Raw genomic sequence first — 16958 nt, 5'->3', positions numbered from 1 at the left:
TTTTTGAGGCAGGGTTTCTCTGTGTAGCCTTAGCTGTCCTGGAACGCACTCTGTAGACCAGGCTCAAACTCACAAAGACCTATCTGCCTCTGACTCCCGAGAGCTGAGATTAAAGGCAAGCACCACTAGGACCCAGCAGAAATTGATGTTTTAAAAGAACACATTAGCACTAGTATTAATATGTGAATTTCTTAACCATATACTTAACACAATATGAAGACAATGTGGATATATTGAGCTAAAGAAGACCTAACTACCTAGAGAGAGAATATGTAGTTTAGTAGGTTGTTACATGTGGACTATGCCAAGATTAATCTATATGTTAAATGAAATCTCATGTAAAAAGCAATGCAGACCTTTTACAGGAATTAAGAAGATGACTAAAAAATTCTTAGAGAAATAGAAATTACCTAGAACAGCAAAATTACCTTTGAGAAAATAAGTTATAGGACTAACACTGTAGGATCTCAAGATTTTTAAAATTATGATAATCAAAACAAGTAGTATTGGATAAAAGGAAGCATACATATTAACAGCATTGTAGAAAGTGCAAAAGCTCATGAAGAAATACATTTAAAAAAAAAACCTAATTTTTTTGGGAGGGAATAAGGGAACAGTATACAGCTAGGATACAGAGTTAATAAAACATAACTAATAATAAAAATTAAAAAAAACTTGAATTTTGACAAGAGTGCAAATATAAGTTGCTGAGGGTCCATGTCAAGACATGTAACAACTGAATATTTCTACACACACCCTTCATAATTTAACCCCATTGTACCTTACATAGAAACTAATTCACAAAGAATTTAATTTTCTAGAAAGTATGTGAGGTAACTTTCCTTCCCAGGGGTACGACAGGATGTGAAACCCCAGTCACTATCACTGAAAGAAATCATGGAACATCTATATCAAAAGTGACTTTCCCTCAGTGGGCACCATGGAGAAAGCAAGAGTGGGAAAATACATTCCTACATATCTGACAGAGCATTTATAGCCAGAGTATCTACAGTCAGACAATTTGTTTATAAAGGCTCATCATTAAAGGTCTGTGGATGGCAACTAAAGAGTACAAAACATTAAACTTCTTCGGTCTCCGCCCGACCTAATCAGGCAGTAGAAGCCGAGCAGTGTGCTACTCCTGCCCAGGCTGCTTGCTGGCTGCAGTCTCCTGTCTTTGGACAACTCCGAAAGCTGCAGCGCTCGCAGTTTCTAAGCCACACAAGAATTTCAAGCCTTTCCCAGCTCTGGAGCTCCCTCAGTCTGATAATGCTCTTAAGGTTATGTTCCTAACAGTGCTTAATGCTCTGTTATACTTCCTGGATATTCTAATCCTATCTGTTTAAAGTGCATTTCCTGTACTTGTCTAAAAACCCCATGTAGGTAAAGAAATACCTGTTTTCTTTAAACCACAGCTGGTTACCTACCAAAATACCAAACCACTAAAGTATTTTTTTAAAGATTATTTATTTATTATGTATACAATATTCTGTCTACATGCTTGTCTGCATGCCAGAAGAGGGCACCAGATCTCATTCTAGATGGTTGTGAGCCACCATGTGGTTGCTGGGACTTGAACTCAGGACCTGTGGAAGAACAGCCAGTGCTCTTTACCTCTGAGCCATCTCTCCAGCCCGAGATTAAGTATTCTTTGAATAATATAACTTACACTTCAGGAAGTTATATTTTTTTCATTTTTTACTTTTTTTTCCATTTTCATTTTTTACTTTTATAGAACAAACTGCTTTCACACAACTAAACTTTGTCTAGATCATCTCAGTACATGTGAGTACAGCAAGTATATTTAAAACTTACAATAAGTACCATGTTTAAATCTTTAAGCTAAGTTCTCTTTAAGTGTTCATACAATGTGACCCTCCCTGCCCCTGGGGATGGTTGGCGATATTGGATCCACAAGGGACGAAGGACAGGGATCTTGGAAGCCCCGCAAACATGGATGGACAAAACCCACAATTTCTGGGAGCAGCTTGAAGGAAGAGCGGTTCAATTTTACTGAGGGTGAAGGGGGTTATATAGACCTCTGGAAAGGGCATAGGGATATCTACAGAAGATCATTGGCTAGAGGGCTAAGGTACTGAGCTGCCTCCTTTGCATGGAGAGGCGTCCCAGGAATCCCAGGTGCTTACTGATTGGGTTCTTATAGGAGAAGGGGAGTTGGACCTGAGTTTCCTTAAGGATCAGGAGACATTCCTCAGGTAGAAGGTGTGGGAATCTGAACTCCCCGGGCATCAAAGAGGAACAGCCAATGATAAAGGGAGTTTTCCATTTTGCACCAAGCTCAAGGCTCTCAGGTCATGGTGGACTGCAACCTTAGCAGCAGTGGTTCCTGACAATATAACTTGATTTTAATCCATTATTTGATAAATATAGAATAACTGTGCTGGGTAGTTTTTATGTCAACTTGACACAAGGTAGGGTCATCAAGGAAGAAGGAATCTTAATTGAGAAAATGCGTCCATATGATTGGCCTGGAGGTAAGTCTATAGGGTATTCTCCTGATTGACTGATGTGGGTAGCCCTACCGCATGTGCACATAAGAAAGCAGGCTGAGCAAGGCAGTAAGCAACACTCCTCCACAGCCTCTACCTTAGTCTCTGCCTCCAGATTCCTGCCCTGACTCCCTTTAGTGACAGACTGCTAGCTGGAAGTATGAGATGGAAGAAAACCTTTTCTGCCCATGTTTTGTTGTTGTTGTGGTGGTGGTGGTGGTGGTGGTGTTTTGACACAACAATAAAATGCTATGAAAACAATGTTGCATATCAGAGTAATAGAATTCACTTATAAATAGAAAAACAGGTTATTAATTCTCAGCTACATAGGAATTTTTGATTCAGATACCTGAGTATACAAACTACTGGTCTCTAGAATTACAAAACAAATACTAACTTACTATTAAAATGTAATAATTTAACAATTTTAAAGACACCATTATGAACACTCTAGGGTAGGGGGAGGAAGTAACAGTCATTGTGGTTTAAGAAAGGGGTGGAGGGAAGAGAGAGAAAGATAGAGAGAGAGAGGGAAGGGAACTCTTATAAAGAACCTTGCCACACTGGAGAGATGGTTCAATCAGTTAACTGCTTATGTTTCAAGGATGAGGACTTAAGTTTGAACCCAGAACCCAGGTAAATGAATTCAAGTCCTCATGCTTATAAACTCAGCATTTTATCGATCAGGCTATCTCCTTGTCCTTTCCATCCCAAAGCATTTGCTATTTGTTTTTGAATAGAATCAATTTTGGGTTTCAGTCATTTTCTACTAGTTTTCTGTTTAATTGACATGTGTAATTATTTTCCCTACAGTTTACTGTATTTTTGTTATTGTCTTCCTTTCTCTATGATCTTAAAACTAGAAACGTGGGTCAGTGATGTGACTCCTTTTCAAATATGAATATTTACTGAAGTTGTAATACAGTACTATGATCTTCATTTAAATCAAAATGTTTGTAGTTTCTCTATTGACTTCTTTTTTCTCTTTCTTTTTAACCTTTGCCTTAATAAGAAGCTGGTTTTTCAGACCAAATATGAAAGGATTTTTCCAGAAACAGGACTATGTCACTAATTTCCCTCTTTAAATCTGAAATCAACCATTTCTTCAAAGAATCCTGGTTTCTCATAACAAATCTTTTAAAAAACTTTTTATTGATTCTGAGTTCCATATCATGCACCTCAGTCCCACTCATGTTCTCATATCTTCTCTATGTTCTTGTAACCTCCCCCTCAAAAAAAACATAAACAAAACACAGAAAACCTTTCTTCATGGAAGCTGTGGTATGTCAGTGTGTCCCACAGTCTATCCCTCTGTCTACACATCTTCACTTGCAAATGTTCATTGCAATGAGTCATTAGTCTGGTTCAAGACCTCTGGCTTCTGTGACACCATCAATATTAAATCCTGCCTGGGCCTTCTCCCAGTTATCTTGTGTCACGGAGATCTTGCAGCTTTGGGTCATCAGGACCAACCCTTTCACACGTCCCAGCTGTTTGCGGATGATATAAATTCTGGGGTGGGCCCCTCAGGGCCCTGGATCTGGGCCTGGATGTAGCTGGGCTTGTCAGTGTGCTGGCTCTCCCTTATCTGCAGCACCAGTACAAGCGCCCCCGCACTGCTCCAGCTAGGCCACCCAATGCTGCTACTGGCAGGAGAGGCAGGTCACTTCTCCTGCTCTCATGTCCTCAGGACCAGCTCACCTGCACCCACACCTCCAGAGCCAGCTCCACATTGCTGCCCAGTCAAGGCACAGGGCCCACTCTCCCAAGTGCTGTAGCCATTTAGGGGCACGGCTGGTTCTTTCAGGCTCATGACACTGTGGGCAGTTTTCTCCACTGGTGGTGAGAGGCAGAGGTGGGGTGAGACATCACCTGTGTGCCCAAGCCACCCTATGGCAGGGGAGTAGCAGGGTCATCTCTCCCACACTCACATCCCGGGACAGCCTCACGCACACCCATGCTACCAGGGATAGCTCCACAGTGCTCCTTGGACGAAGCACAGGGCCCACTCTCCTGAGTGCCACAGACAGTGAAGGGAGGGGCCAGTTCTGCACAGCACCTGGACATCCCAGACCGGAGTCACCCCATGTTCTCGATGGGTAATGCACCATGGATATCAACACTGACCCCTGCTGCTGCATAGCCACAGGGCCCAAACATGGCCCAGATGGCATCTTGTGTTGGGACTTCACCACGGACCCAGGGGGTGGGGCTGGCCACTCAAAACAGACTACTCTTCTCCCACCCTAGTCTCCAGTTCCATCTCTCTTCAAGCTGCTGCACTTCACTTTCTTTCCCATGTGTCCACCATATACATTGTGGTGGCTCTTGCTGCAGGCAGGTCGATGGGCAGCATGGTAGTCTGTAGGTCTCTGTCTGTCTTCCTGCTTCCACGTTGTGCTGCCTGGATTTGATTTGATTTTTGTGAGTCCTAAGCATAAAGCAGCTTTGGCCACCAAGCCAGGCATCAAGCTAGGATGAACAAAAGACTGCCATCTGTTTGTCCATGACTGATAGAAAAACACCATCACCAACAAGGTGTCCCTTTGCCCATTGCTGGGAGAAGGGAACAAAATCATTTTAAATGTAATAATTTTAAGTTTTAGAGGGACTCAGCAATATTTACAGACACATCCTTTATTTTTAGATGTTGCTTTTAGTGGCTAGAGGAGTGAAATATAAATGAATAATCTTGTTTAAAGAAAAATGAACCAGTTCACTTTGATTTCATTCATCACCTATCTCTTTTCTCCTGTCCACAATGCTAAACAGATGGCTCTGCAGTAAAGGACTTTCTAATGTCTTTATCCTACCATTCCCAGTTCCTTTCCATTTCCTGGTTTCTGTGATTACTTTAGGTTGTATACTCAAATCTGAAGATTCAAAGCTAGGATGCACAAAATAAATCATGAGACACTTGTCTTTTTTGGTTTCAATTACTTCACTTCTCCCTGAGAAGTAGCTCTCACAGCAGCAACAAGTGATATGCAAGCTACAATGGGCAAAAAGAAAAAAAATCAATAGTCCACCCACTCAGTTCTAAAGCCTACAATCCACAATGACTAGCCACCAAGATTCTCCAATGGCACAATAGTGTCACTTTCATCTTGGGACTAATCTGCACAATTGGAGATTAGTCTGCATAATTGGACTGAAGATCCCTTAAATGGGAGGGAACTCATACCTAGTACTGTAAACTTAGCCAACTACCCACGGCTCCAAAGTCCACAAACCTAGAAGAGAACCTAATCCTGCCATTTTTCTTAAACCAATACAATCCCTAACTGTATTCTAAATACGCATCCTTAGACCCACAGGTAAGCACAGCCCTCACCTTTCAGCTTCTTTCTGCAACAGATGGTAACTATTAAAGATATTCACAATGGATCAAACTGCAAAAAATGACCATGAGGTGCACAGGACAAGTTGATATATCTACAACACAACCCATGCTAAGGTTCAGGGAAAGGGCGGAAGAGGGGTCAGAAGGAGTATTAGAGGCAGAGGTCCAGGATGCCTGCTGCTAGACAGTATCTTCTAGACACAACAGGGAAATTTCAATAAGTTGTGTAAGCCAGATCTTCACAGTTTTAACTACCAGATGATGTGCCGACAGTGATGAAGCGAACTTCACAGAGCTCTTTCTTAAACTGAAGACCACAGGCAACCAACTGCTGCCAAGAGAAGAAAAACAGTTTTCTCAAGCAATGAACTCACCCTAGTGCTCAGCACTGAAGGAACTTGGTAGGCTGGGAGAGTATGTGTGTGTGTGTAACATATATACATATATATATATATATATGTAACTAGTAATAAAAGAAGAGCTAGTAATAAAAGAAGAGCTCAAAAACTGAGAGGAAATGGGAAATACTCAGGAGGAACTGGAGAGGGTAGAGAGAGGAATGAAAATGTAAATGCAGCACAGATGTATGAAGTTCTAAAACACTAAAAATTCAAATGCTGGGGATTAGTCTGATGCTCGTATTTTATGCTAATTATTGGCCCTCAAGATCTGGTTACTGCACTATCCTTGTTGTGTAAACCTGCCTAAGACATTATTCCTGACTGATTGATTAAAAGGCCAAAAAATGTGGGCAGGGCACAATGGGGTAGTTATGACTACGTTCCTGGGCTTTGGGTTCAGAAGAATCCCAGGAAACAGACAGGAAGAGAGGAGGAAGGGAGATGCCACAATGGGTTAGCATGGAAAAGGGACCACGTGGGCTAGGACAAAGGACTCTGGGAATGGCATAAAAAGAAACACCAAGATGAAAAATGCAAGCAAGTATTTATAAGATTATGGATGGAAGGTAGCCCAGATAAAAATGGTTAAGGCGGATGGCATTGGATGGGGGCTGAGAGGAGGACTGGGAGGTTATTCAGATAGCATAGATGGAGATATCTGTCCAGTCCAAGGTAACTAAGGCAATTATGAAATCTAACAGGTGTCTGTGTCTTTTTGTGATAGCAGGTTAAATAATTCCATTGTGATAATCAGAGGACAAATAATAAACATTATCTAGAACAACACCATTTAATATTCAACAACATTCAAATTAAAAAGAAGAAGCCTTGTTGCTGCAGAGGACCTGCCTCTGGTCCATAGGACCCACACGGCAACTAAGAACAGCCTGTAACTCTAGATCCAGGAGATCTGACACACTATTCTGGCATCCAGGAGCTCCTGCTTATATTTGGAGCACATAAACTCACACAGGCACACATACATAAACACAAAAATAATACATAAATGAATGTTCTATGAAAAAGGAATTATAGCTGGGCACAATGGCACATTACCTATTATCCCAGCACTCAGGGAGGCAGAGCAGGATCATTGTGAGTTTGAGGCCAGCCTGGTCTACAAAGTGAGTCCAGGACAGCCAAGTCTACACAAAGAAACCCAGGTGGGAGGGAGGAAGGAAGGAAGGGAGAGAAGGAAGGAGAGGGGGAGGGGGAACAGGAAGACAGGGAGAGGAGATTGAAAGAGAAAGGGAGGAATTTCAAGTCTCTACACTATTATTACAACTACTTATTGGAGATTAGCCCACAGCACAAACAATTTAACTTAACAATGGTAATAATATCACAATCTGCTTAATGAAGAGTTCTCTTTTTAAGCACATTTCAGAAGACATAACAGAGTAAAGGAGGCAAATGGGGAAGGGGAAAGGAATATAAAAGAATTTCCCAGGAGTCCAAGATGGCAGCGACCAACACACACCATATTTGAGAGGCACAGGATCTGAAACTCAGAAATTGGTGAATGGAAGGGGAGCATCCACACTGAGGCTTCCTGGGCAAAAGGGAACAACCCATGAGCTGGGACAGTTTGGATCCAGGTCACCCATGGATGTCCCCAGGGCCGGAGAGTGGTGAGTATTCGAACCCCCTGCACTTCCCTGGGCCCAAGCACAGACCTTCCTGCTCAGCAGAGGGTGAAGACAGTGGCCACTGCCCCAAGCATGAGCCTCAGCACTCCTTAACTGAGATGGCAGAAGCAGAGGGATTGCCACGTCTGCAGCTACAACAGGCAGCTGTATGCGCCTCCCAGGTCTGCAGCAGAACTCAAAATAATCCCTTGTATTCTATCAGATCACCATGGCCTAAAACTAGACCTCAACAACAACAGAAATAACGAAGAGCCTACATACACATGAAAACTAAACAACTCTCTACTCAATGACAGCTTGGTCAGGGAAGAAATGAAAAAAGAAATTAGAGACTTCCTAAAATACAATGAAAATGACAGCACAACTTACCCAAACTTATGGGACACAATGAAAGCAGTGCTAAGAGGAAAGTTCGTAGCACTAAGTGCCTCCAGAAAGAAGTTGGAGAAATATCATACAAGCAACATAAAGGCACACCTAAAATCCCTAGAAAAAAAGAACCAGATACACCCAAGAGGGGTAGAAGATTGAAAATAAACAAACACAGAGCTGAAATAAATGAATTAGAAACAAAGAAAACAATTCAAAGAACCAATGAGACCAAGAGCTAGTTCTCTGAGAAAATCAACAAGATAGACAAACCCTTAGCCAAACTAGCCAAAAGGCAGAGAGACATTATACAATTCAGCAAAATCAGAAATGAAAAGGGAGACGTAAAAATAGACACTGAGGAAATCTAAACAATCATTAGGTCTTACTACAAAAGCCTATATGCCAAAAAATTTGAAAATCTAAATGAAATGGATGATTTTCTGGACATATTCCATTTACAACAATTAAATCAAGATCGGGTAAATAGATTAAATAGTTCCTATATCCCCAAAGGAAATAGAAGCACTCATCAAAACTCTCCCTTCCAGAAAAAGCCCCAGGGCCACATGGTGTCAGTGTAGAATTCTATCAGACCTTAAAAGAAGAGCTAACTCCAATTCTCTTCAAACTATTCCACAAAATAGAAACAGAAGAAACATTACCAAACTCATTCTATGAAGCCACAGTCACCTTGATACCCTAAACCACACAAAGACCCAACAAAAAAAGAAAATGTCAGAACTATCTCTCTTACAAATGTTGACGCAAAAATACTTGCAAACCACATATAAGAACACTCAATATATAATCCACCATGACCAAGTAGGCTTCATCCCAGGGGTGGTTCAATATATGGAAACCCTTCAATGTAATTGACCATATAAATAAACTGAAGGACAGAAACCACATGATCACCTCCTTAGATGTCGAAAAAGCATTTGACAAAATCCAGCACCCACTCATGTTTTGGAGAGATCAGGGATACAAGGCACATACCTAAACAGAGTAAAGACAATATACAGCAAGCCTAGAGCCAACATCAAAGTCAATGGAGAGAGACTTAAATCAATCCCACTGAAATCAGGAACAAGGCAAGGCTGCCCACTCTCTCCCACTGTATCTCTTCAACATAGTACATGAAGTGCTAGCTAAAGCAATAAGACAACTAAAAGAGATCAAAGGGGATACAAATTGGAAAGGAAGAAGTCAAGTATCACTATTCGCAAATGATATGATAGTATACATGAATGACCCCAAAAATTCAACCAGATAATTCCTTTAGCTGATATACCTTCAGCAAAATGAATGGGTACAAAATTAACTCAAAATAATCAGTAGCCCTCCTGTATACGAACCCTTCATAAAAGCCACAAATAATATAAGGTACCTTGGTATGATTCTAACCAAACAAGTGAAAGACCTGTTTGAAAAAATGGGGTACAGATTTAAACAGAGGATTCTCAATAGAGGAATATTGAATGTCAGAGAAACACTTAAAGAAATGCTTTATGTCCTTAGTCATCAGGGAAATGCAAATCAAAATGACTCTGAGATTTCACCTTACACCCATCGGAATTGCTAAGGTCAAAAACTCAAGTGACAACACATGCTGGAGAGGATGTAGAGAAAATTCCTCCATTGCTGGTGGGAATGTAAACTTGCACAACCACTTTGGAAATCAATCTGGTGCTTATTCAAACAATTAGGAATAGTTCTTCCTCAAGATCCAGCTATATCACTCCTAGGCAAATACCCAAAAGATGTTCAAGTATAAAACAAGGACATTTGCTCAACCATGTTCATTAAAGCTTTATTTGTAAGAGCCAGAACCTGGAAAGAACCCAGATGTTCTTCAACTGACGAATGGATACAGAAATTGTAGTAAATTTACACTATGGAATACTACTTGACAGTTAAAGACAGAGAAAGACAATGCAGCTAGTCTTGATGAGATCTGATAGGCTAGGGTCAGATGGAATGGGAGGAGGATCTCCCCTATCAGTGGACTTGGGGAGGGGCAAGGGAGGAGATGCGGGAGGGAGGGCAAGATTGGGAGAGGACAAGGGAGGGGAATACAGCTGGAATACAAAGTGAATAAGCTGTAATTATTAAAAAATAAAGTCCTCCTCCCATTTCATCTGACCCTAGCCTATCAGAGCTCATCAGGACTAGCTGCATTGTCTTTCTCTGTGACCTGGTAAGACTGCTCCCCACTCAGGAGGAGGTGGTCAAAGAGCCAGCCAGTAAATTCATATCACAGACAGTCCCTGTTCCCATTACTAGGAAACCCACTTAAGACACTTAACTGCCAAGGGCTACATCTGAGCAGGGGTTCTAGATTATCTCCATAAATGGTCCCTGGTTGGAGTATCAGATTTAGAAAAGAAACTTGGGCTCAGATTTTTTGGTTCTGTTGCACCTTGCGGAGCTCCTGTCCCCTCCAGGTCTTTCTATCTCCCCCTTCTTTCATAAGATTCCCTGCACTCTGCCCAAAGTTTGGCTATGAGCCTCAGCATCTGCTTTGATACCCTGCTGAGTAGTCTTTCAGAGGCCCTCTGAGGTAGGCTCCTTTCCTGTTCCCTGTTTTTTCCCTCTTCTAATGTGCATCCCTTTTGCCCCTGGGTAAGATGACCAATCCTAAATTGATTTATAATTTACTTTAATTCATTCACTTTGTATCTCAGCTATAGCCATCTCCCTCATCTCCTTACTCTTAAGAAATAGATTGATTACATAAAGTAATGTATGCATATTGGACATCAAAGTAGAAGTGAAGTGAAAACTGTCTAATAGTATTAAGGGGGACTAATAAGAGGCAGATGGCAGAGGAAGAAAGCAGCAGGAGGGCATGGGGAATGTGCTCAGAATGCATTATTTACCTACTTAAATGTCCAGATGCAATACAAGACCATGTACAATGAACATATACAAAAACAGTGAAAACACATCATTTAGCTTCATTGCCATTCTAATGTTTGTGTTGTGGTTTAAGACAAGGTATACTGTGTTCCAAGCTAGCCAGAAACTCCTGTTCATTTGACTGACACATAGCAAATGGTCTAATATTAAAAAAATAAAAGAAAGAAAGAAAAAAAGTACTTATAATTATATACCTTATTTATTTTCTATTCTGGTAAGATTTTATTTTGTTTTCTTGTTTGAGACAGGGTCTTACTAGTGGCACTGGCTGGCCTGGAACTCACTGTGAAGACCAGGCTGGCCTCACAGAAGCCCACCTGCTTCTGCTTCCTGAGTACTGGGATTAACAGCTTGCCTAGTCATAATGAAAAGTAAGAGACAAACCTTGAAACCAGCCAGTTTTCTTAACCACTGAACCATCCCACCATTTTTAAATACTAGGTTTTTACAAAAAGGACAGCATCTTCCCTCATTCCCTTCCTCTTGTTTCTGCCTGCCAGCTAGTATTTACTGAATCCCTGCTGTAGGCAAGGTGATTCATTAGCAGTGAGGATGCAACTTTCATGAGGAGCATTCCTTATCTTATGGGGCTTACATTATGGTGGTGGTAGTTACACAGGACAGATGAATTAGTAATATGGACTATGGAGAATAATGAAACATATTCACTTATAATGAGAAAATCTGAAAAAAAAAGAGTTAAATGAGAAAAAGAAAATCATGCTTTTATTTCAAATAGTTCAAAATGAGAGTATTCATTTTGTTCGTTTCTATTGAAGCTTAAAAATATGGGTCATAGCCCAATTGGCTGCTGAGTCATTATTATTATCCAGAAACTACAAGAGAAAAGAATAGACATAAGGCATAGAAACTATATTTTGGAAATAATCATGACCCACAGACAATTAAAAGGACTTGCTATATAAATTAATTTGATCTTCAAGGTTACAGGTTTAGCCTTTTAATTTTTGAATGAAGTAACTTTAAATTTATTGTTTGTCAAACCCAAGAATTATACTTTCTAGTAGAATTTTTTGTGAAGCATAATATGCTTAATCAGAAAGAACATGTTCCTAACTAGGAAAATTTCCCTTAGATACATTCTGCCAAAATATTCCTTAGACAATCTGCTCTATTGTCTGTAATCTTCATCTCTGCAGATGGCTCCATCACTTAATGTGGCCTGCCTAGAATCTGAAGAACCACTACAGCATGCAGCAGGGACTGTGTACACTGCAGAAATGCAAGACGCCTCACCAATGACTTACTGGGGAGTCCTCCCCAAGAGAGGACACAGACTACTCTAAATGGGAAATATTAATGAAAGTCTCTGCCTGAAATAATTATATTTACTCTCAGTAGCTTCTTTGACAGATGGCCTCAAGAGGTAAGAACCGTAAAACATACACTGAATTTGGCAATTAAGAAGTAGGTCACTGATAACCTTAATGAGAACAGTTTCAATAGAATAGTGGAAAACAGACCTAATAGTTACACATAGTTGAGAAATCAACAGATGAAAATGAAGAAAAAAAGTAGAAATTACTCTCATGACAAACATAGAGAAGAAGCTAAAAGGAGAATAAACTGTAACTAAAGAGGAGTGCTCGTATTTTAGTTTTGGTTAGATTGGAAAATATAAGTTCACATTCAAGGTAAAGAAACCAAGGCAGGAAACAACAACAACAACAAAGGGCCAATGATATTGCGAAGAGCTTTGTCAAAACCAAACTGAGCAAAAGTCTGAGCCACAGGCCACTGAAAGACTCTACCCAGCAAGGTATCAAAGCAGATGCTGTGGCTTATAATAGCCAAACTTTGGGCAAAGTGCAGGGAATCTTATGAAAGAATGAGGAGATAGGAAGACCTGGAGGGGACAGGAGCTCCACAAGGAGAGCAACAGATCCAAAAAAATCTGGGCACAGAGGTTTTCCCTGAGACTGATACTTCAAACAAGGACCATTCATAGAGATAACCTAGAACCCCTGCATAGATATAGCCTATAGCAGCTCAGTGTCCAAGTGGGTTTCCTAGTAATGGGAACAGGGACTGTCTGTGACATAAACTCACTGGCTGGCTCTTTGATCACCTCCCTCTGAGTGGGGAAGAGCCTTACCAGGCCACAGAGGAAGACAATGCAGCCACTCCTGATGATCTCTGCTAAGGTCAGATGGAATGGGAGGAGGACCTCCCCTATTAGTGGACTTGGGGAGGGGCATAGAAGGATTGGAAGGGGAGGAGGGAGAAGGCTACAGCTGGGATACAAAGTGAATAAACTGTAATTCATAATAAAAATTTAAAAAAGAAAAATTTTTTTAGAAGAAAAAATTTTAAAAAGAAAATGAAAATACTTTACATACATACACTCATACCTCAGATATGTCCAGGGATCAGACAACTAAAATAAAGGGGGGGGATGGAAACTGAGCACGGCCAGAAGAGGAGGAAAGACCATGTAGCTGCTGAAAGTCAAGGGCAAGGAACCAGAGCCTAATTTGAAAGAAAGATATTAAGAATCTGAGTTTCCTTAATGATACACTCACTACTTTGCCTTCAGAGGGTTGATTATCTGGGGTGAAAAAAGGAGGGAAAACAGGCAAGATGGCAAGTACTAAGATCTGGAATAGTTAAAGAAAGACAGGCAAAGATGAGCAAAGTCTCTCTCTTGTCTCTGTCTCTGTCTCTCTCTCTCTCTCTCACACACACACACACACACCCGCACACAAACACAGACCAATAGCATCACTGCTTTTAAAACTAAGCTATTAGATGGCTCAATAGGAAAAGGTACTTGTTGCCAAGCCTGTAGACCTGTGTTTGGCATCCAAGACATGGCCGGAGAGAACTAGCTCCCACAAGGCACACTCTGACCTTTGTATACTTACATGTGCAAAAACACAAATCAAAACAACTAATAAAAATTAAGTAACAACACTAGTAGTGGTGGTAATAAAACTAGAATAGGGACTTCTGCTTTTGATTAGTTAAGATGGTACAAATGGGCCAGACTGACCCTCCTACATGAAATACACAAATGGATGTGATCTATGAAACAGTGGCTTCTAAGACATGTCATATCAGAAAATAAATGACAGGATCTCTGAGAGACAGTAAACACAGGCTGCCACTTATTTTTTTAGAAGGAGTTTCCAGACCTGCACATCAGATCATGGAAGGATGTTCCAAAGAGGGAGAGTTACACAAACTCAAGAGATCTGGAAAGGCTTTGCCAGAGTATGTGGTAATCCTCTTCTCAGATGTGTGATGAAAGTCCTAGAGAGACAAACAGCCACTCCAACCACTAGAGGGGAAATATGTTTATTCACACAAGGCTTGGAATAAATAAGTCCTGTTCCATAAAGTCTGGCTGGGAGCCTCATAGCAAACATTAGGTATGTGGAAAGGTGTTAACAAGTTCTGCCTCTGTAGCAGAAACTAATTAGTCCTAGATTAATCACTGCTCCAATTTTTCTAATAATCTTAAAACAAGTCTCAGAAGGTTCAGTCTGTATCTGAGCAGCAAGAGCACTTAAAAGACAACAAAGGCAAGCAGTACCAAGCAAGGTGAAACTCAGTGTCTGAGACACAAGAGAAGGCAATGTAACCAAACAAGGACAAGTAAGAACAGAGCAGTACCCACAGGCACTTTGAATCAGGCCTTCTGCCTAGAGCTCCAATTTCTTATTGCGGTAACGGTGTGGTAAAACATTTACTTTACAGAATCCATGGGAAGAATATTTAGATGACCAATAATAAGTACTACTCTAAAATGTGTAAATTTAAGACTTTTTTCAAAGAATAAAAATATTTTAAAAGTTTAAGATTTTTTTTCTATTATACTAAAGATTCTGGGGAGGAATATTGCTATAATAAAAAATATTGAAAAATAAATTATGACCAGAGTTGATAGCTCACTGAATAAAAATGCTTGCCCTATGTGACTGATGACCTGAGTTTAATCCCAGGAACCCACATAGAAGGAGAAAATCAATTTCCAAAAGTTGTTGTTCTTGAAGATCCAGATGTGTGGCATGGAATGCTTGTATCAGAATGTTCATGCATACAAAATAAAATAAAAAGTTAAAAAAATTAAAGAGACTAAGCAAACAACGCTGTATTTTAGAGAACCTGTAAAAAAGTGATAAAGCACATTTTAATATTAGACAACACTAGATTACAACAGCCCACATCAAAATTCAGACATTTTCTGAATGTCAAAATTCAGTTCATTTTCTTTTTCTGGCTACCATCTTGCCAAAGAGTCTCTGAGTTGACAAACTGTTACACTTTTTTTATAAGGATATAAATTCCATGAGATCAGGGCCCCACCCTATGACTTCATCCCACTTCAAGTTTCTTCTATAAGATGCCTGTGGTATTGCTGTTTCCTCCACACTGAGTTATGAAGACTTTTTACCTCATTAGCCTCCCTTGTGTGTTGAGGTGGAGGGCAAGGAATGTGGATCAGAAACTTCTGAGCTCCCTTCCACAAGGAAATCCCAATCATACCTAACAGTAACACTGACTGACATGAGATTTCTTGATGGAGCAGCTGCCAAGAGTCATCAAGAGGACTGCTGGGCTGTTTAGCTGAGTCGTCATGATTGCCTAAGTAGCCCTAATAAATTCACTGGCTCACCAAACTGGACTTGGATGAAAATTTTCACTGCTCATTAGGTGTCCTGTCTACAGTGAAAAAACATTTTTTCACATTTCCCCAGAAAAAAGCCTATTCCAATAGTCATCCTGGAAATTTGGGTTTCAATGTATCAATTGTGTGTACAGTGGGGACATACTCACAAACATTTCATTCTTAACAGATGGTTTGAATATTTTCAACAATTCTTTGTTCCTTTTCTCTCTGTGTTGTTATAAAGAAAGAAAACCCCAAACATTCAATTTACCAATGAAGACTCAGATGCTGGCGGTGAAAGCTTACTAACTCAGAGAGGCAGAGAAAGCACCCAGCTGAGCTTCCTAGTCAGCAGATGTCCCAGAAGAAAAAAGCCTTTCTACCCAGCTCATATCCCAAAAGGAAAAAGCTCCTTTTCCACCTGTCTTAAAAACCTTTTAACTCAATGCCCCTCCTTTCTGTTCACTTCCAGTCAGCAAGGGTTGCTTGCTCTATATCTTGACTTAGAGTTAGCTTTATTCAATCCTGTTTACAGAAAGCTCTTGGGTTAAAGGTGTGTGCCAGGGCTGAGCCACACCACAAGTAATTGTTTACAGTAAACAGAAAGCTCTAGGATCAAAGACTGAGCCGTACCACAATTAGAAACAGTTGTTTACAGTTCACATGCTCAGGATTCACAGTGGGATCAAATATCCTGCAGTATCTCTCAGCTTTAAGACTTCAATTGCATATGTTAGACTTGTAAATCCCTCAATGGCAGAAAGTCAAAGCTTCTTTGCTTTACTTCCTCAGGCCTTTACTTGGAATAATACTGATGTTTATGTCTTTAAATCCTTAATCCCATCCCTCCTTTAGCATTAAATCTGCTATTATTCACACTTATTGATAAATTTCAGATACTGTATTTTTCTTTACATTGTTTATTTACCTAGTTGCCCCTGAAATACTTGGGCATACTTAAATGCTTCTAAAGGGGTTTTAACCTTCTGATTCACATATTCAATTGATTCTCTGTCCTGCTCTCCTGTTTCTTCCAGGTATGCACACTGTAATTACATGCTGGTTATGTGACTTTCTATTACTGAATGGCATATTTTGTAGTATTTGCTAGTTTTAGACTCAACCAAGCAG

At 40.4% G+C, this 16958-nt stretch overlaps 1 protein-coding gene and 1 non-coding gene across 2 annotated transcripts in view; both read right to left on the bottom strand.

Annotated features, from left to right (window-relative positions):
- The window catches only part of Cog5 (component of oligomeric golgi complex 5), a 251996-nt gene that overhangs the window by 61050 nt on the left and 173988 nt on the right, over window positions 1-16958 (bottom strand). The gene's annotated exons all lie outside the window — the stretch shown is intronic.
- On the bottom strand, window positions 4933-5074 carry LOC132651593 (small nucleolar RNA SNORA48). Its single transcript, XR_009589182.1, has one exon. It is a non-coding gene; the product is annotated as a small nucleolar RNA SNORA48 (small nucleolar RNA).

This window comes from Meriones unguiculatus, chromosome 1, assembly GCF_030254825.1.
Source record: "Meriones unguiculatus strain TT.TT164.6M chromosome 1, Bangor_MerUng_6.1, whole genome shotgun sequence".
Lineage (NCBI taxonomy): Eukaryota > Metazoa > Chordata > Mammalia > Rodentia > Muridae > Meriones > Meriones unguiculatus.
Note: the sequence above shows the minus strand (reverse complement) of the source record. Positions and strands in the feature narration are given on the sequence as shown.